The sequence below is a fragment of the Capra hircus genome, chromosome 12, assembly GCF_001704415.2.
Source record: "Capra hircus breed San Clemente chromosome 12, ASM170441v1, whole genome shotgun sequence".
NCBI lineage: Eukaryota > Metazoa > Chordata > Mammalia > Artiodactyla > Bovidae > Capra > Capra hircus.
Window position 1 is genome coordinate 46,874,873 of NC_030819.1, and position 21,921 is coordinate 46,896,793.

Genomic DNA, 21,921 nt, shown 5'->3' on the forward strand with positions numbered 1-21,921 from the left:
CAGTATTATAAACAAGCTCTCTATTTGTTCTGTTCCCATGAGTCAAACCTATAGCCACTCAACAGGTATGTTGAGCACTTACCCAGGCCCTGTAGCACAGAGACTACACACATTTCATCCTCTCACCACTCTGCAAAGTATTATCCTCACTTATAAGATTAAAAAAAATGATAACTCATTAAACTTAAGTAATTTGTGCAGAGTCAGACCACTGCTGGCATTCAATTCAAAGTCAGCTCACACTGCAAAAAGCCTCACTACAGATGCTCCTCCGTGAGCAGATAACTAGAGCATTCAAGCAAGGTGGTAGGGACCCAAGTAGAATGATGTCTTCCTTGAAGCAGAAGAACATTTTTACAGATCATCTAAAAGAGTACATGTTTCTAGTTTACATAGATTTTTAGAAATATTAATTTTTAGCCTTACTTCAAATATCCTTTTGGAGGATATTGAATACATTAGAGAAATATTCAGGAGATCAAATTTTAGGTAATTTATATCATCTCTTGATAGATACATAGTATATCTTTTATAGAGAGACAGTTATTAACTTTGATCTCAGTCTAACTGCTGGTTGAGAGAAGAGCACTAGAAATTATTCTGTGATCAGTTTTCCCATCTTTGGCATCAGCACTTTAAGAAACAGTAAATCTCTGATGGAAGTTTATCAGCTGAGCTTACAGTTGTGTGTCCTATTTTTCAACTTTTCATGCAGCTGTCACCTTCCAGGTTTTAGCCAAGTTTGCTGAGCATCAGAATCCTCAGTCAAGAAAGTGCTAAAATCCATATCCCTGAAAACCCTCTTTTAGCCAATAACTAATGCTCTTCAGCTCAAGTGGAACTGCACCACTTAAGAAAATGTGAAAGCAAACCTTACCAGTGAATTAGGCTGCTTCTATTTCAATTTCCTTGAGGATACAAAAGCAATAAAAATATAGATATGAAGTATATATTCTATACAGTGCATTTCAGGGCTACCAACTAGGGAAAAGGACAAAATTCTGAAATAGTTGTCAGAACATACTAAATTTTCTGGCAGTGTAAGCATTTTACTCTCCAAATGTTGAAATTCATGCAATTTTGATAATATAAATATTATATACAAACATCATTAGTGGAGCAAAATTTAAATTTTAGAAATACTTCCATTACCTGTTTCTGCTTTTGTTATTTACTTGATAAATCCTGTTCCTGAAATCTGGAATAGGTCTACCCTTAAAAGGAATCAATTAAAAGAACTTATTTTTCCCCCTGATTTAAGGATCCATGTTAATTTGTATACTAATTGGCAAGGTGTATACATGATAATGGGCTTTCCAGGTGGTGCTCGTGGTAAAGAATCTGCCTGCTAGTGCAGGAGACAAGAGTCTTCAGTTTGATCCCTAGATTGGGAAGATCCCCTGGAATAGGGCAAGACAACCCACTCCATTATTTTTTGCCTGGAGAATCCCATGGAGAGAGGAGCCTGGTGGGCTGAGGTCCTTAGCATAGCAAAGAATCAGACACAACTGCAGTGACTTAGCATGCATACATGCATGCATATGTGATATTTTAAAATTTTATTTGACTGTGTATTTGTTAGTATAGTGATTCACTGAAAAAATCAATACCAATAATTCTGATCACTTGTAACAGTGGCAAAGACTTTTGAAATTCATTTATATATATGTTTATCTCTTAGTGAAATAGATTGTCAGTTACTTGTTCTGTGAAGCTATATGCTATTTTTTTATCCAAGCAGTTGCGGTGTCTTTATATACATATATATGTAAATAGCTGCTTTTTAAGGTAAATTTACATGAATTTTAAAAACAGAGGAAATATACTGCAGTGATATAAATGTTTTCCCCTAAATAAACTCACTGATGGGTTATACCTGTTTTTATTTTAATTACCCGTAGAAGCTACTTCTTAATCCCATGGCAAAATACTGCATCTGGATTTTCTATAGCTTCTTTTCTCCTAGGATTTCATTCCATGCAAGAATGGAAAATTGAAAAGGAGTGAGATTGTGGCAAAATAATTGATATCCCTTTAGGTTTTCCCATAAGAATGCTCCCATAATAGCTTAAATTCCCCTGATTTAGGTCTCACAGTTTAACTTGTCAATATGTAATTATGATTCCAAAACAAAACAGATTTCTTTGCAGTATGCTGTGGATGCTGCCATGATAAATAAAAAAGACACATTTGCTGGATGAAGGGAATGTCACATTATAGCTTCTTATTTAATGCTCTACCAAGGTTAGGACTCTAACTGTGAATGCTATCTTTAACAGTCTTAAGCAAGATTGCTCCAGAGGCTCTGTAATATCTGTAAAGGTTTAACTTTACAACCTTAACATTGACTGCTACCATTATGGGCTTTATAAAATATATATGTGTATATATATATATATATATATATACACACATAGTCACGTGTTTGTGTAAACAAATCTATATATTAACACATTAATATCTAATCACATAGATTTACATACCTCATTTGTAATGAACATTTTTGCAATACATATTAACTTTGAACTTCTAAAGGAATGAAACTGTCAGAGCAATAAAACATTTGTATTTAAACAGTTGATTGGATTTGCAAAATATTTTCTAAACCTCATGTTGATTACAAATGTAAAGGCTACTTGCTTTAGACTATTGAATTTTCTTTTGTTTTTTTCCTCCACTGTGATCAGTTCAGTCATTCAGTCATGTCCAACTCTTTGCGTCCCTATGGACTGCAGCACTCCAGGCTTCCCTGTCCATCACCAACTCCCAGAGTTTGCTCAAACTCATGCCCATCGATTTGGTGATGCCATCCAACCATTTTATCCTCTGTCACCCCCTTCTCCTCTGGCCCTCAATCTTTCCCAGCATCAGGGTCTTTTCCAATAAGTCAGTTCTTCACATCAGGTGGCCAAATTATTGGAGTTTCAGATTCAGCATCATTCCTTCTAATAAATACTCAGGACTGATTTCCTTTAGGATTGACTGGTTTCATCTCCTGCAGTCCAAGGGACTCTCAAGAGTCTTCTCCAGCACCACAGTTCAAAAGCATCAATGCTTTGGTGCTCAAATTTCTTCATAGAAAGAAATACCTGCAGTGATTTTTTTTGGTAGTTGACTTTTTCTTCAGTCAAAATCAGTCCAAAGTGTTTAGCTTACATACTTTAACCTGGTGATCTTTCTGTACTATATACACGTTAACTGTAGTATAAAAACATATAATTAATATATTTACTGAGCAGCCACTGTCTATATAATACTATAACACTATAATTATATATGTTACTATTATTATGTTTTAATAATATAGTAATACATTATTAGTATAATGGCATTGGTTATAATTTTAATATGATTTCTTCTCTTACTAGATTTGTCTGGTGAGGAAGTCATACATAATCAATTAATTTATAAAAACAATATTTTAAATAAAGAAAAATTACAGGATGTTTCGAGAGTTAATTAAAGAGAAATGATGTAGTTGGATGGAAATGGTCATGGAAAAGCTCTGAAAAAATGACATCTTAGCTAATATCTGCTGCTGCTGCTGCTGCTGCTGCTAAGTTGCTTCAGTCGTGTCCGAATCTGTGCAACCCCATAGACGCACCAGGCTCCTCTGTCCCCGAGATTCTCCAGGCAAGAACACTGGAGTGGGTTGCTATTTCCTTCTCCAATGCATGAAAGTGAAAAGTGACAGTGAAGTCGCTCAGTCGTGTCCGACTCTTAGTGACCCCATGGACTGCAGCCTACCAGGCTCCTCCATCCATGAGATTTTCCAGGCAAGAGTACTGGAATGGGGTGCCATTGCCTTCTCAGAGCTATTACCTAAAGAATGAAAATGTATAGGCAGATGAAGAGGACCCTAGAGTGAGAACAAGGAATGCTAAGTCCTGGAGGGACTTAAGAGGAAGGCATGGTTAAGGAAATAATTAAAGGCACTGTGGTTTTAAACACACTTATCATGAAGAAGAGAGTGGTGTGCAGGGGAGATCAAGCAGGAGATTATAATCACCATCTGAAACTTCAAAACTATTCAAAAACCAGTGGAAACTCTGCCAGATGTTAAGGAAATATTGATGGGACTGGATGTAAGGAGGATTTGAGGAGATCTCAGTAAAGACACTCAGATTTCAGACTCAAGCAACTAGGTAGCTTATGGTAGCATTTCCCAAAGTAGGGACTACTGGAGGAATATAGACACTGCAAGAAATACAGTTGGTCATTTCTGTTAGGAACCAGGAAAGAGCTAGGGCTAAACATAAAAATGTAAGTATTTCAAATATAAATATTTCCATGTGCTGCTGCTGCTGCTGCTGCTGCTAAGTCGCTTCAGTCGTGTCCAACTCTGTGCGACCCCAGAGACGGCAGCCCACCAGGCTCCCCCGTCCTTGGGATTCTCCAGGCAAGAACACTGGAGTGGGTTGCCATTTCCTTCTCCAGTGCATGAAAGTGAAAAGTGAAAGTGAAGTTGCCCAGTCGTGTTTCATATGCTAGGTTACTCCTATTCCCTCTTCTAAGGAGTTTAGTTACAGTGGAATCAGCAAGGGGCCCACTTCTTTGAGGCCACACTGGTATTTCTTGAAGAGGAGAGAATAACAGGATGGAAACTGTGAAGGTTGTGACTTTTTCAGTAATATTTGATGACAAGAAAGAAAAATTGGTAGCTAGACACATTGACTTGTGGAAATTACTTCCGAATATGAAGATGATTTAATCTATTTTGAAGATCTGTAAGAGTGGGTCAAAGCTATGGTTTTTCCAGTGATCACATATGGATATTGAGAGTTGGACTATAAAGAAAACTGAGCACAGAAGAATTAATGCTTTTGAACTGTGGTGTTGGAGAAGACTCTTGAGAGTCCCTTGGACTTCAAGGAGATAAAACCAGTCAGTTCTTAAGGAAATCAGTTCTGAATATTCATTGGAAGAACTGATTCGGAAGCTGAAGCTCCAATATATTTTGACAACCTGATGCGAAGGACTCCTTGGAAAGACCTTGATGCTGGGGAAGATTGAAGGCAGGAGGAGAAGGGGATGACAGAGGATAAAGTGGTTGGATGGTATCACTGACTTGATGAACATGAGTGTGGGAGTCGGTGATGGACAGGGAAGCGTGGCATGCTGCAGCCCATGGGGTCGCAAAAGGTGAGACACGACTGAGCAACTGAACTGAACTGACCTGAAGAGAATGGGAATTTAAAGGAACAAAATAGATTAATTTAACAGCAGTAACATATTGAGAAGGCTGAAAAGATTGGGATATAGTACACTAAGTAACAGATACTCCATTTTAAAAGACACAAGGATAGAGGATGCTTTGGTAGCTTATATATCATCAACCTAAGGTTATTCTCATCCAAAGACCTCTGTTTTCTTTCTTTATTAGTGGACTGGATCATTTGCATGGGGGCTTGAGGCTGATTCTGCAAAGACAGGGAGAAAGATAAATGAAGCTCTAGAAGGAGGAAGGCAGAACACAGGTTTAGGGAGACAGGAATGGGTTGGAAAAAGTGCATGTGGAGAGTGTATTGCAAATTAACCAGAGAGCCAGTCTGGTTATTGCTGAGCAATGTTCAACTTTCACGTAAAGTTCAAAGTCACAAATACATAGTTGAACCATCCTGACTATGTGATGTGATTTTTCACCAGCAGCTTGGTTGGGTACAAGCATGTAGGAAGCAGAAAACTTATTGAGTTGTGTTGTTTTCCCTGGTAGTTTTGCCCAGAGTGACAGAGCAGTTAGGCTATTAACTAGGGGAAGTTTAAAAAATTTTTGTTAGGTATATATGTATGTATATTAATTAAGTTATATAAATCTATAATATATTAACTATATATATATATTCAGTTCAGTTCAGTCACTCAGCCGTGTCTGACTCTTTGCGATCCCATGGACTGCAGCATGTAAGGCCTCCCAGTCCATCAACTATATATATTAACTAGAGGAATTTTGTAAATTTTATAGAATTTTAAAATTTAAGACAGGAGAGAAAAATTAAGCTAAATTAGAGTGGTGAAGAGAAAGAAACCCAAGGAGAAAATTAAAGGGAGATTGTTGTTTTTCAATCTCTTAGTCATGTCCAACTCTTTGCGACCCCATGAACTGCAGCATGCCAGGCTTTCCTGTCCTTGATTATCTTTCTGAGTTTGCTCAAACTCATGTCCATTGAGTCAGTGATGCCATCCTATTGTTTCAACCTCTGTCTACCTTTTCTTGTTCTCAATCTTTTCCCAGCATCAGGGCCTTTTTCCTGGAGATTACCTATGAGGGAAAAGACCACTGTAGTGCATGTGTTTGCATAAGTAATGTTGGCTAACTTGCTGCATAGCATTTCAGTTGATTTTGCACACACAAACATAATACAACCAGCAGTACTCAACTAAATACCCTTTATTATGTGTCTGCCATTTGATAGCAATAATTATAAAGATGTTTAACTCTGCAAATCAATTTTAAGTTTATAAGCACTGTGCATACATTATCTCAAGCTGGTATCTCAGGTTGCTATATAGGTAGATACTGTGCTAGAATCTAGTGATATAAGATGAACGAGATATGATCCTTGCCTTCAAGAAACTTATAGAAGACAATAGGGAATTCTATCTGGGAGGATCACACAAAACTACAGATAGAAGAATTGGATCCTAAGTAAGGGAGAATCAGAGGGTTTCAGAGATTTATATGAACAAAGTTTATATGAACATGTTTATATGAACAAAAAGCGTCAGAAATTGAAATAAAATTTAAGTCTTTTGACTCAAACTACAGATAGAAGAATTGGATCCTAAGTAAGGGAGAATCAGAGGGTTTCAGAGATTTATATGAACAAAGTTTATATGAACATGTTTATATGAACAAAAAGCGTCAGAAATTGAAATAAAATTTAAGTCTTTTGACTCAAATTCTATTAACTTTCCCCATTTTGAAACACAGTCTATAAAAATACATGCATTTAAAAGTTAATGTCACCACCAATTTGCTGCAAGAACAACTACAGCAAATTTATATCTTTATATGCAATCAGACCTATTAATTCAGGTATTCATATCCAAAACCCAGCCAAGATAGCCAGGAACATAGTGTCAGGTAATAGACTGGAAAAGCGGGGAAAAATGTTAGTTTTGTGCTTGAACACTTGACTATTTTATGACCTCAGAAGAATTGTTTGCCCATTCTCTTTTGAGATTTTGCATTTGTAATTTCATATGCAATAGATTTATCAGTCTCACTCACAAGCTTTTTATGAAAAATAGCTAATGAGAATAATTATATAAAAAGAGCATTTTTTTAGCAGTTGAACTATCAAGTGATAATGAGGATGGTAGTCAGGAGTACAACTGATATGTAGGGCAGAAGAGGACAATTATTTCTCATGGCAACAAGGGGGAAAAAAAAAACATCAATGCCATTTAGTTGCTATTTTTAGTCTACATAGAGCATGCTAAGTCTTTGATAATGCCCTTCTATTTGCCTGACCTTCAGTCTCCGGCTATCATACTTTTTCCTATAGAGTTAGGTGAGCAAAGCATTCTGACAGGTTTACAAATACCAAGCAAAGGGTCCATGTTTTTGAATTACAAGTATTTATTGCTTATAAAGAGACGTCCAAATGTATTGATATATTTTTTAAATAAGCCATAGGATTTCGAAATAGATAACTCGGGAGGACCAGAATTAGAACAGAGTATCTGGTATATAATATGTGAGTATGCTATTTGTGTTGGAAAAGGAAATGGCAACCCACTCCAGTATTCTTGCCTAGAGATCCCAGGGACAGAGGCGCCTAGTGGGCTGCTGTCTGTGGGATTGTACAGAGTCGGACATGACTGAAGCGACTTAGCAGCAGCAGCATGCTATTTGGGTAGAATAACTTACCATGTCACACTGAGCATTCTGTCAAAGGGAATATAAGGTAAATTTTATTAGGCCTCATCTAGTGTACTTTGATGATGCAAAAAGTTATTGAAATGTACTTTGAACCTGTGGTAAGATTTTTAATCTCTGATGACTTCCAGTTTTTAAAAATATTACCAATAATATAAAAAATAACATATTCCCATTATTGAATAGTTAATATAGGTATTTACACATTATAGTTTATCTTATCATCCTTTTTTGATGCACAATTTTAAGTCATAAAAGTACTGAAATTACAATATACACGTGCGAGATATAATTTTCCTTTATTTTTGAGTCATTTATTTAAATGTGTCTTCTGTGCTCTAATGTGTGCTTAGTTGCTCAGTTGTGTCTTTTGTTGTGTAACTGTCGTATGTGTGTACTGTAGGCATTAACCTCTATAATTCTTTTTCAAGATCCATTGGTTAATTGCAACCACTTTCTGAAGCTAACCACTTATTTTTCTTTTTCTAAAATCTCATTAGTCCCTAACTTTGTTTTCCCTATGAATCTTCTTTTGAGTTTAATTTTAAGCAAAATGTTTATCAAGGTAATTGAAGATTCACATGAGTTTTAAGAAATGAGAGGTCCATAATCTACTTTGCTCTGTTTACCAAATGTTAACATTAAAAAAAAAAAAAAAACTAGTATAATATCACAATCAGGATATTGACATTTATACAATTCACCTATCTTATTCAAATTTCACCAGTTTTACTTTTTTTTTTTTCACCAGTTTTACTTGTACTTATCTGTACGTGCATGTGTGTGTGTGTGCTGTATTTGGTTCTGTACAACTTTATCTGTTGCGTATGTTCATGCATACACCACAACAGTCAAGATACTAAATGGTTCCCACTACCCCAAATTTTCTCCTGTTGCCCTTTTATAGTCTCCTTCCCATCACTCCTTCCCTTCCCAATCCATTCCTAACCCCTGTTAACAGTTATTCTGCCCTCCATTTCTTAAATTATGCCATTTCATAAATATTTTATTAAAAGAATCATACAATATTTAAATTTTTGATATCATCTTTCTTCATTCAACTTAAGTTTCTGGATATCTGTCCAACTGGTTGTGTGTGTGTCATTAGTTTGTTCTTTTTTGTTGTTGTATAGTGAGATTCTCATAGAAATATCAATAACCTCAAATATGTAGATGATACCACTCTAAGGACAGAAAGTAAAGAGGAACCAAAGAGCCTCTTGATGAGGGTGAAAGAGGAGATTTAAAAAACTGGCTTACAACTCAACATTCAAAAAACTAAGATCATGGCATCCTGTCCCATTCAGTTCAGTTCAGTTCACTCAGTCGTGTCAACTGTTTGCGACCCATGAACTGCAGCACACCAGGCCTCCCTGTCCATCACCAACTCCCGGAGTCCACCCAAACCCATGTTAATCGAGTCGATGATGCCATCCAACCATCTCATCCTCTGTTGTCCCCTTCTCCTCTTGCCCTCAATCTTTCCCAGCATCAAGGTCTTTTCCAATGAGTCAGCTCTTCGCATCAGGTGGCCAAAGTATTGGAGTTTCAGCTTCAACATCAGTCCTTCCAACGAACACCCAGGACTGATCTCCTTTAGGATAGACCGGTTGGATTTTCTTGCAGACCAAGGGGCTCTCAAGAGCCATCTCCAACACCATAGTTCAAAAGTATCAATTCTTCTGCACTCAGCTTTCTTTATAGTCCAACTGTCACATCCATACATGACCACTGGAAAAACCATAGCCTTGAGTTGATGGACCTTTGTTGGAAAAGTAATGTCTCTGCTTTTTAATATGCTGTCTAGGTTGGTCATAACTTTTCTTCCAAGGAGTAAGCGTCTTTTAATTTCATGGCTGGAGTCACCTTCTGTAGTGATTTTGGAGCCCAGAAAAATAAAGTCAGCCACTGTTTCCACAATTATCTGCCATGAAGTGATGGGACCAGATGCCATGATCTTAATATTTTGAATGTTTAGCTTTAAGCTAACTTTTTCACTCTCCTCTTTCACTTTCATCAAGAGGCTCTTTAGTTCCTCTTCACTTTCTGCCATAAGGGTGGTGTCATCTGCATATCTGAGGTTATTGATATTTCTTCCAGCAATCTTGATTTCAGCTTGTCCTTCTTCCAGCCCAGCGTTTCTCATGATGTACTCTGCATAGAAGTTAAATAAGCACGGTGACAATATACAGCCTTGACATACTCCTTTTCCTATTTGGAACCAGTCTGTTTTTCCATGTCCAGTTCTAACTGTTGATTCCTGACCTGCATACAGGTTTTGCAAGGGGCAGGTCAGGTGGTCTGGTATTCCCATCTCTTTCAGAATTTCCACAGTTTATTGTGATCCATACAGTCAAAGGCTTTGGCATAGTCAAGAAAGCAGAAATAGATGTTTTTCTGGAACTGTCTTGCTTTTTCCATGATCCAGCCGATGTTGGCAATTTGATCTCTGGTTCCTCTGCCTTTTCTAAAACCAGCTTGAACATCTGGAAGTTCACGGTTCACATATTGCTGAAGCCTGGCTTGGAGAATTTTGAACATTACTTTACTAGTGTGTGAGATGACTTCATGGCAAATACAATGGGAAAAAGTAGAAGCAGTGACAGATTGTATTTTCTTGAGCTCCAAAATCACTACAGACATGGATTTCAGTTATGCAATTAAAAAATGCTTACTCCATGGAAGGAAAGCTATGACCAAACTAGACAGCTTATTAAAAAACAGAGACGACAGTCTGCTGAAAAAAGTCCTTACGATCAAAGTTGTGTTTTGTCCAGAAATAAAGAAGACTGAGCACTGAAGAACTGATGCTTTCAAATCTGTGGTGCAGGAGGACTCCTGAGAGTCCCTTAAGCTGCAAGGAGATCAAACTAGTCAGTCCTAAAAGAAATCAACCCTGAATATTCATTGGAAGGACTGATGCTGAAGCTGAAGCTTCGATACTTTGGCCACCTGATGTGAAGAGCCAACTCACTGAAAAAGACAATGAGGCTGGGAAAGATTGAGGCCAAAGGAGAAGGTGTGGCTGAGGATGAGATAGTTAGATGAAATCACCAACTCACTGGACATGAAACAGTAAATTTCAGGATATGGTGGAGCATAAAGAAGCCTGGCATGCTGCAGTTCATTGGGTCACAAAAAGACATGACTTAGCTTCTGAACAACAACAATATTTTATTATAGAATTAGCTTGTTAAATTATTCACTCATTGAAGGATATCAGAGATGTTTGCAGATTTGCCAATTAAGCATAAAGTTGCTAAAATTTTGTGTATGTTTTTTTATGTGTGAACATAAATTTCTGTTTCTATGGGATAAATGACCATGAATGCAATTGCTGGGTCCTATGGTAGTTTCAGGTTTAAATTTATGACTTGAAAACTCTTAGTTTCCGAACTGGCTGTGTCATTTTACATTCCTACAACAATGTGTCTGATGTGGAAATCCAGCTTTAAATCCAGTGAGATTTGACCTATACATCCTTACCAACACTTGGTGTTGTCTTCAATTAAGTTTTTACCATCCATCTCTTGCCTAATAAACCTAAAATTCTCAGAATGTTCTTCATAATTAGAAGCATTCTCAACCAACAGACAACTGTGAAACCCACAGGTGGTGATGTGAATACACAATTTTTTTATAATGGAGTAGACTTGCAATAACCTTACAAATTATGTTAAGAATGGTATATAATGACATTGAAAAATAATCATGATATATCTAAGTGGAAGAACCTTACATTATTGTATGTATTGTATATTACATATATAGGAAAACACCAAAATGACAGTTATGCTTAATTCTTAGTAATATTATAGGTAAATTTGTAATTTATTTTTATTTACCTGCATTTTGTTGTTGTTCAGTTGCTCAGTCGTGTCCAACTCTTTGCAGCTCCGTGGATTGCAGTGCACTAGGCTTCACAATTTCCCGGAGCTTGCTTAAACTCATGTCCATTGAGTTAGTGATGCCATCCAACCATCTTGCCCTCTGTAATCCCCTTCTCCTGCTCTCAATTTTTCCCAGCGTTAGGGTCTATTCTAATGAGTTGGCTCTTCACACCAGGTGGCCAGAGTATTGGAGCTTCAGTATCAGTCCTTCCAATGAATATTCAGGACTGATTTCCTTTAGGATTGACAGGTTTGATCTCCCTGCAGTCCAACAGACTTTCAATTCTTCTTCAATACCACAGTTCAAAAGCATCAATTCTTGAGCATTCAGCCTTCTTTATGGTCCAACGCTCACACCCATACATGATTACTGGAAAAGACATTAGTATAGAAAAAAACAGTTAACGGAGGCTCCAAATAAACCAATATCTCATGATACATGTTGCTTAGGGTTTGCATTTCAAGATCCATCTCTCTTATGTCCAATCAGTGTGAGAAAACCTCCTTTCCAGGCTTTCTGATAATTTTTACATTCCACTCAAAATCATCCCTCCTTCCCTTCAGAATGTTGCTCCAAATGTGCCTATATATAGTTTCATGAAAACGTTTTGCTTTTTCCCTCTTTGACTTCCATTAAATGTTAAAGGGACATCTGAATTTTTCTTGTCCCTGCTTTATAATATGCTTTACATGTTCCTTACAAACCACTGTGTGGGGGTGTATGTATGTGTGTGTAAATATCCTCAGGTCTTGATTGTGCAGTATCTTAGCCTGCTTTTAAGGCCATAACGAAACAATATAGACTGGATAGCTTAACAGCAGAAATTCATTTTCTCATAGTTCTGTAGGCTGAGAAGTCTAAGATCAAGGTACTAGTCCGTTTGATTTCTGTGAGTCTTTCTTTCTTCTGTGAATCTTCTTCTAGATGTCCACCTTCTCCCTGTGCCCTAACTGTGTCCCCCTGTATCTCTGCCTCTTCTTACAAAGGCATCAGGCCTTTCAGTTTAGAGTTCCACCATTATGACCTCATTTAAACTTTATTACATCCTCACAGGTTCCATGTCCAAGTATGGTCGCATTGGGGATTAGAGTTTCAATATATGAATTTTCAAGGGAGGTGGATCACATTCGGTTTATAACATGCAGAATAACACACAGTAGGCTGGCTTATTAAGTAAGTCTTTAAGCTTTTGATTAAAATCAATAGAAGTGGGCTATAAACAAGATAAACATATTTTTAAATAAAAAGTAGTTCTGAACTAGTATGACATAGATGTGACAGTGTGAGATTTATATAATAAGAATTAAAATTTCACAGCAGAAGCCCTCTAAACATTACAATTTTCCTGCATTTAAAGGGATAATTTCTTCCTCATTACATGGTTTGATGGTGAAAAGAAAAGCCACTGACTAATGTCAGTGAAAGTTGGTTTTATATTTTAAAATTGTACTTTGGACAGTTTTAAAGAAAGCTTTCTATTAAGTTGTTGATATTGGTGGCGAATTGTGTCTCCCTAAGTATTGCTCCAAATGTGACCTTTTGCCCCATTATGCAAAAGATAGAAGTGAAAGGGCTTTGGAGTCTGTGTATTTCTTTAAGATCGTGCATTTGCATTGTATTACCATTTGTTGAGTCAAGGCTATCGATTTAGTAGCTGAAGGCTGGATTTATTCAGTGCTGTAAAATTTAAAGAAATCGAAAGAATAATTGAAGGTCAGTCAGTGATTGACATTCTGGTGTAATGGATAGGAAAGGGAGAAAGAAGACAAATGTCAGGGGGAAAAGGAGCCAATTTAAAAACAACAACAACAACAAAAAAAAAACACACACACACAACAAAACAATGGGTTTCCCTGATAGCACAGTTGGTAAAGAATCTGCCTGTGATGATGGAGACCCTGGTTCGATCGCCGGGTGGGGAAGGAAAAGGGATAGTCTACCCACTCCAGTATTCCCTTGTGGCTCAGCTGGTAAAGAATCCACCTGCAATGCTGGAGACCTGGGTTTGATTCCTGAGTTGGGAAGATTCCCTGGAGAAGGGAAAGACTACTCTCTCCAGTATTCTGGCCTGGAGAATTCCATGGACTGTATAGTCCATGGGATCGCAAAGAGTCAGACTGGACTGAGCCACTTTCAAAAAAAACCAATGTTGACCCTTAAAACTGCATGTCTCATACCATACATATGTATTCAAATCTAGTTTGGTACTGTCATTCTTGCAAACTCGTCATTCCTAACTAGAAAGTGAACCCTTTAAGAAAGTGATGTAGGTTTTATCATATCCTATGTTGCACCCAGCAGGGTATTTTCCTAGAAAAATGCTCAATGTATTAAGACCTGCTGAATAGAATTGACTTAAAGTGAACATCTCTGAGCTGAAAAGACTTTTTCCTTAAGAGTGGCCAAAATTCTAGTCAAGAATTGAATTTTAAGGATTTTTTCAACTTCAGAAAAGAAAGAAAATTTCTCTCACTATGCTTTTCCATTCATGTGCTATTTTTATTTTACCTGTGTTTACCGCATAATCCCAGTGGATTCCATAAGATCCTATCCTCCCCTTCCACAGTTTGCTAACTGCAGTTGTTTTATATAACTGAGATGTCAAAAGCGTTTCCATTAACATGCAAAATACTATATTTTACTCCTATAATTAAATGAATGCATCAAAGCATGTTTTTTATATGAAGCTAACAAAATTCTAACTAAATGTTTAAATTATGACCTAATTGACCATCAAGACTAGCCATTAACTTAGCATCTAAGACGTGAAAGATAGTTACATTTCAGAACAACTAATAAGAGGCCAAATTGCTTTGACATATCAACTATTAAGTCCCTAATCAGCAACATTACTGTTAATAAAATAAGTTCATGTAAAAGATATAACGATTTTGCTACAGTCATTTTACTTTCTTTGAGTTTTGTGTTATATATTATCTTATCTCTTCACTACCTAGATGTTAATGTGAAGGAAGGGAAAGACAATCTACTCAGAACTTACCTCTATTTTGTAATAAGATTAGGCACATATATAGAAAACAGAAATCATCTAAAAGTGCTTTGCATCTCGATATGGAGGTAAAATTGAACCAATATCCCTGGTTACTTTGTGGAAATCCAAAGCCCTCCCTGCACATTATGGATATTCACCAGAAGCTTGCATTCTTATTGATGGTTTATTTCCAGAATAGACCAGCATTCTTTAACCCCATTCTCATGATCCAAATATCTTCACCTTGCTTGCTTTCTTGGTTTCTCTTGTTTTTATTTTAAAAAACAAACAAACAAACAAACAAAAACAAACAAACAAAAATAACATGCCCTGAAACTATTTTCAATGCAGTAGACATTTTTTTTTCTTAGATGGAGAGTAATCTGAAGAGCACATCAAAGGTCAAATAACTGCAAACTAAACATTAAGCTATCATGTTTTTAAAGTCCTTTTGGGCACTGGACCGTGTTGAATTTCTGCACAGTCCAGCCCCACCCTGAAGCTTGATTTTCACACTCTCTTCTTTTCTCTTCACAGTCCCCTCTTCTCTGCTATCCTTACTCCATCCAGCCTTCTACCTGCTGCAGCAAAACAACTAACACAAACATCAAGAATTGCTTCTCCCAGGCAGAGCAGGAGAGGACCTATTTATTTTGGCTTAGACCCTTGCCACCATTTTCATTAGTTGAGCATCCCTCTCAAATAAAGGAAATATGGTGCTAGATTTTAGAAGTATGAATAAATTGACATTTTATGTTAATAGTCTGAGAGACTAATATTCTAGAAGGAATGTATACAAATATGTAAGTGAATGTGTGTGTATTTTTTTAAGGAACCTGGGTGTGCTGTAGGTTTTATCAAGAGTTGTGTTTGCTTTCATAAAACAATGTTTTTTAGCACAAAAATAAATTTTATAGTTGAGTGTGAAAATGTTGAATGATAGAAGGGCCTGAAGTACACTAACTACAGGAGAAGTAAGAAGCCGAGCATGAAATCTAAGATGGAGATAACTTTGAAGCTTTCTCTGTGCTAGTACTAATAGCTGTTCTGTTAAAATCTGTCATTCTCCCCAGTTTCTGTGAACCTAGGACTGAGAAAGTTCATTCTAGGAATTTGTTTCACTACACTTTCTAGGCTTCCCATAGAGCTTTTCTTTTTATACTCTGTGAATCTTTAGGGCATATCTGTTCATGAAAATGAAAGAATGATCTTTATCACAAAACGAGATGATTCTTTTTCTGCAGTTGTCACTGTTTATTTATTTGCATGCTGTTAAGTTTTCCATACAAGAGTGAAACTTCATACATCAGCATTAGAATCAATGTGAAGCTACAATTTCAAGAGGTTGCAATTTGCCAATAAAAATGATTTATATAGCATTTTAGTACCAGTGAACATAAGTGAGTATATGCTATTCAACATGTACATTTATTTATCTGCAACACTTAAAAGAATGTGTACTAATTTCATGATATTGCATATATTTATATAACTTCCTAAGGGAAGAATATTTTTCCCATGATGCCACTTAGAGAGGAAAAAAGTTGCATCTATGTTGATGATTGATTTATGGATATTGATTTCCACTGATTTGTGGACAAAAATATAAAACATCCTCAGGACATCATAATTAAAAAAAAGAAAAAAAGGAACTTTATAGCTATGATGTGTCTGAGTGAGTTTAAATTTTTATTTGCATTTCTGAGATTTACAAAAGATGTGGGAAAATGTCACTTTTCGAGAGAGAACTCGCTACTCACTCAGTATTCATCAGCGGAAAGAGTAAAATGTGTTGGTATTTCAGCAAAGGGGTGAAGTACTTTTCTAATATTCTATTTTCAGAGAGGAAAATTCAAATAACTATAAGATATCTTCCATTTTTAGAAGACTTACTTATTTTGGTGACATCATATGTAGTAACCCTCCCATTTCTGGTTCATCAGTCTTTTTGTCATATTTAAAGTCATGTTTAAAAAATTTGCCAAGGCATTGGGTATAAGAAAATCTCAAAATAATATTAAAACATGATGTCAATGTCATTGTTTTTTGTTTTTTTCAATCTTCCAGCTTTTTAGTTTTTATATATATCTGGTTTATTGTCAACAGCAAAGCCCTTTCACTCATCCAGCAATTGTTTATTAAGCTTGTGCTTCTGTCAGGCACTTTCAGCCCCTAGGGATACGGTGGCCAGTGACAGACAATGACTTTTATAAAAGAAGCTGCAGTACAGGAGGTTAAAACTAATTATTAAAAAAAAAATGTATAAATAGTGAGATTTCAGGTGCAACGAGTTTTGATAAAAGTAAAGCTGGATAATATGATTCAAAAGAAAGGTAAATGGGCAGTTAGGCTGCTAATTTAGCATGGCTAGATAAGGAATCACTCTAAAAGGTAACATTTAAGCTCATACCTGAAAACTGAAAAATCTCAAGGATAGGACAATAGTTTTGGAAAAGAGCATTCCAAAACAGGATCGTGCAAGTGTGTTGAAGATTGAATGGGCTTTTCTCTTGAAAAAGAGAAGGAAGACCATTGAATGTGGAGTCTAGCGAGTGAGGCTGAGCATGGTGGTTGATGCAGGTAATGGGCAACAGATGACTCAGAAACTTGTCCAGAAAATAAAAGAGTTCAGGTTTTATTTTAAGCACAGGGAGAAGATAATATGAGTTTAAAGCAGGTGAATGACAGGCTGTTTGTAGTAATGTTGATGAATCAACTCTGGCACATTGAGAGATGGATTTCAAAAGCACCCCCTCCCTATGTGGAGTGTACAGTGAAGCCCAGACAGGAGATGGCAGTTTTGGCTAAAGTAGTAGGAAGGAAGAGATAGAAGCAAAGTGGATGCCCAAGGTCTATTTTAGAGTCAGAGCCAACAGGACATGCCAATAGATGGAGTTTATCTGTGAGAAGGGAGAACGACTCCTAGGTTTTTGGCCCCACCACTCTGTAGATAATGATGCTGTGAAGAAAACTGGTATATGGAAATAGGATATGGACAGGTTTCCACAGGGAGAAGTGGGAAGAATTACCAAGTGTTCTACTTGATATCAAAGTCAAGATGCCACTCTCCACTTTCTAAATACTTGGGCGTGAATGGTGTGCATCAAAACTCATGTATGTCAAATGAGCTTCCAAAATATCAAAGGATTCAACTAGAAAAGAAAGCTTTGAGAAAACATGTTAAACTGAATTTTGTTTAGGGTATTACTGTATGCAGTATGTTTAAGTGTATGTCTGTGAGGAATATATATATATATATATATATATATATATATATATATATATATATCCCCCTTCATGGATCAGAGCCTTGTCATTGTGAAAAGGCTCATATAACTCAGTGAAGCTATGAGTCATGCTGTGCAGGTCCACCCAATACAGATAGATCATAGTGAAGAATTCTGACAAAACATGGACCACTGGAGGAAGAAATGGCAACCAACTTCACTATTGATGCCTAGAGAACTCCACGGTCAATATGGAAAGAAAAACAGATATGACAGAAGATGAGCTCCTCAGATCAGAAAGTGTCCAATATGCTACTGGGGAAGAGCAGAAGGCAATTACTAATAGCTCCAGAAAGAATGAAACAGATGCTCCAAAGCAGAAATGACACTCAGATGTGGATGTGTCTGGTGGTGAAAGTCTGAAAGAACAGTATTGCATTGGAACTTGGAATGTTAGGTCCATAAGTCAAGGTAAATTGGACTTGGTCAAGCAGGAGATGTCAAGATTGAACACTGACATCATGGAAAACAGTGAACTAAAATGGATTTAATTCAGATGACCAAAATCCTTTAAGTTAGGCTTCAGCAGTACGTGAACCAAGAACTTCCAGGTATACAGTCTGGGTTTCAAAGAGGCAGAGGAAACAAAGATCAAATTGCTAACTACCATTGGATCATACAGAAAGTAAGGGAGTTCCAGAAAAAGATCTACTTCTTCATTGACTATGCTAAAGCCTTTGACTGTGTGGATCACAACAAACTGGAAAATCCTTAGATAGGAATACCGGACCACCTTACCTATCTCCTGAGAAACCTGTATGTGGGTCAAGAAGCAACAGTTAGAATCAGATATGGAATAATCATCTAGTTCTGTATTGGGAAAAGAGTATGACAAGGCTGTATATTGTCATCCTGCTTAATTAACTTCTACACAGAGTATATCATGTGAAATTCTGAGCTTGATGAATCACAAACTGGTATCAAGATTGCCAGGAGAAATATCAGCAGCCTCAGATATGTATATGATATTACTCTAATGGCAGAAAGTGAAGAGTAACTAAAATATTCCTTGATGAAGTTAAAATGGGAGAATGAAAACAAAAAACAAAAAACACCGTCTTGAAACTCAAAATGAAAAAAAATTAAGATCAGGGCATCTGGTCCCATCACTTCATGGCAAATAGATGGGAAAACAATTGAAATAGTGACCGACTTTATTTTCTTGGGCTCCAAAATCATTGCAGATAGTGACTGAAGCCATGAAATTAAAGGATGATTGCCCTTTGGAAGAAAAGCTATGACAAACCTAGACTGTGTATTAAGAAGCAGAGACATCACTTAGCTGACGAAGTTCCCTATAGTCAAATCTATGGTTTTTCCAGCGGTCATGTATGGATGTGAGAGCTGGACCATTAAGAAGGTAAAGCATTGAAGAATTGATGCTTTTGAACTGTGGTGTTGGAGAAGACTCTTGAGAGTCTCTTGGACAGCAAGACGATCAAACCAGTCAATTCTAAAGAAAATCAACCCTGAATATTAATTGAAAGGACTATTGTTGAAGCTGAAGCTGCAATAAATTGGCCACCTGATATGAAGAGCCAACTCACTGGAAAAGACCCTGATACTTGGAAAGATTGAAGGCATAAGGAGAAGGAAGTAGCACAGAATGAGATGGTTGGATGGCATTACCAACTCAATGGGCATGAGTTTGAGCAAATTCTGGGAGATAGTAAAGGACAGAAAATCCTGTCCTGCTGCAGTTCATCAGGTTGCAAAGAGTCAGGCACAACTTGGTGACTGAACAACAACAAGAATAACAATATATATAATTCAGATATCTATAAATACACACACACCAAATTTTAATATAAAAAAGTTTATGCTCTGATAGTTGTTTTATTTCCTCTCATCTGGTATGGTTCTATGAGTCTCTGTAACTCAGTTTCATAGCTCTTCTTCTATTAATGTTAGGGAGACAGCTTTGCTCTGACCACTCATGCATTTAGAATAGCTACTTTACTGAGATCTATTTGTGTCTAAAACTAGGAGCTCTTTAAAAGTTTAATGATGTGTAAAACATAGTAGCCTACATGCTGGGCTCATAAAAAATTTATCAGGAATGATGATGTTATCAGTGACAATAGATTTACATTTTATTGTGTTTGAATAAACCTCCCCCCTCCTTTTTTTGGCCTTGTGCAGCTTGCAGGATCTTAGTTCCCTGACCAAGGATTGAACCAGGGCCTTTGGCAGTGAGAGCATGAGTTTAGAGTCCTGATGACTGGTTAGCCAGGGAATGCCTTCTTTTTCCCTTTTAGATATGTTTTATGCTAATTAGTCTTCACCTAATCCATACAGTCCCCAAACTGCACAGTCCATGACTTTTGGACTGAGATCGTGTCACATTTCTAAAGGTGAAGAAGAGATGTGATGAAGCAGTAGCAGAAGTGAGGCAGTGACAGTGCAGAATTTAGATAAAGTAGAAGTGAAAGTGGCCTAAAATCAAAAAGATATTTTAAATTATGGCCTAAAGAGGAAGATGTTTTAAGTCTTCTTTTTCAACTCTGCAATCCAAGAGTAGCTTGCAGCCAGTTTTATTAATAGACCATTTATTTGAATTCACATAATTACTTACTATGACATGCAGAGTTGAATGTTACACCATTCACTGTGAATTCACAAGCCAGGTTGTGTGGTCAAGGTTAAAATGCACATAAGTGCTACCCAGGGAAGATATCAGTGCACGATTCAATGTTGTTGAGAACAGAGAACACACTCACCAGGCTCAGGTGGTATAGCCTCTTACAGCAACAAAGGAGATTGTGCATGGAATCTAGTTCCTTGCCATGTGCTGATCCCTCTGCTATCAGATCTGCTCCATCACCAGGCAAGGAACCTAGCTGCAGAGCCCTCACTTCACTGTTGGGGCCACAGTAAAATGATCCCAACCTCATCCTTATAGGGTCTAAAGTATAGAAAGCTGGGGGTGTGCCTGAGGACTGACTGCTGTGTTTAACAAACAGAATGAAAACAGACAGTTGTCCATTGCTATCAGGTGCCAATGGGGTATTGATTCTAGGACCCCTCTGATACTAAAATCAATGGATGCACAAGTCCCTTATTAGAATGGCATGATATTTACATATAACCTACACATGTCTTCTGGTACACATCAAATCATTTCTTGGTTATTTACAACGTCTGTGCTGTGCTCTGCTTGGTCGCTTAGTTGTGCCCGACTCTTTGCGACTCCATGTACTATAACTCACCAGGTTCCTCTGTCCATGGGGATTCTCCAGGCAAGAATACTAGGGTAGATTGGCCTCCTCCAGGGGATCTTCCTAACCCTGGTATCAAACCCAGGTCTCCTGCACTGCAGGTGTATTTGTTACTATCTGAGTCACCAAGGAAGCCATATAATGTCTAATACAACATAAATGCTATGTAACAATTATAAATACCATGCAAATGTTATATAAATAGTTGCCAGTGCTGCATATTCAAGTTTTGAGTTTTTTATGAAACTTTCCAGAATTTTTATTTTGAAATTTTTTTATCAGAGGTTGGTTGAATCCTTTAACGAAGACCGACTGTATATAATAAGCTTAAAACAAGGAAAGATATTTCCAAAGGATGCATAAGCCCAAGCAGACTGTGAGGATTCTTTATGTCCTAGTAAGGAAATGTTCTTGGCTCAAGGTCCATTCTTAGGTTGTCCAGCAGGGGTTAAGACATAGCAGGCACGAGGAATGACAATTATTTTTAGACAAGAAACTTAATACTTATAATATTATAATTGTTAATTTCTGTTCCTCTCTTATATAGGAAAATATGGTGTTCATTAGCTGTGTCTGACAGGTGTACTCTGGTGAAATTAAAAGAGATTTGCCTCTGGTTCACCTCCTCCCCATCTGAGTTTTGCTTCACCC

General features: G+C 37.0%; 1 protein-coding gene across 2 annotated transcripts in view; it reads left to right on the forward strand.

The window, feature by feature from the left end:
- PCDH9 (protocadherin 9) overlaps positions 1-21,921 on the forward strand; it is a 1,176,029-nt gene that overhangs the window by 808,547 nt on the left and 345,561 nt on the right. The gene's annotated exons all lie outside the window — the stretch shown is intronic.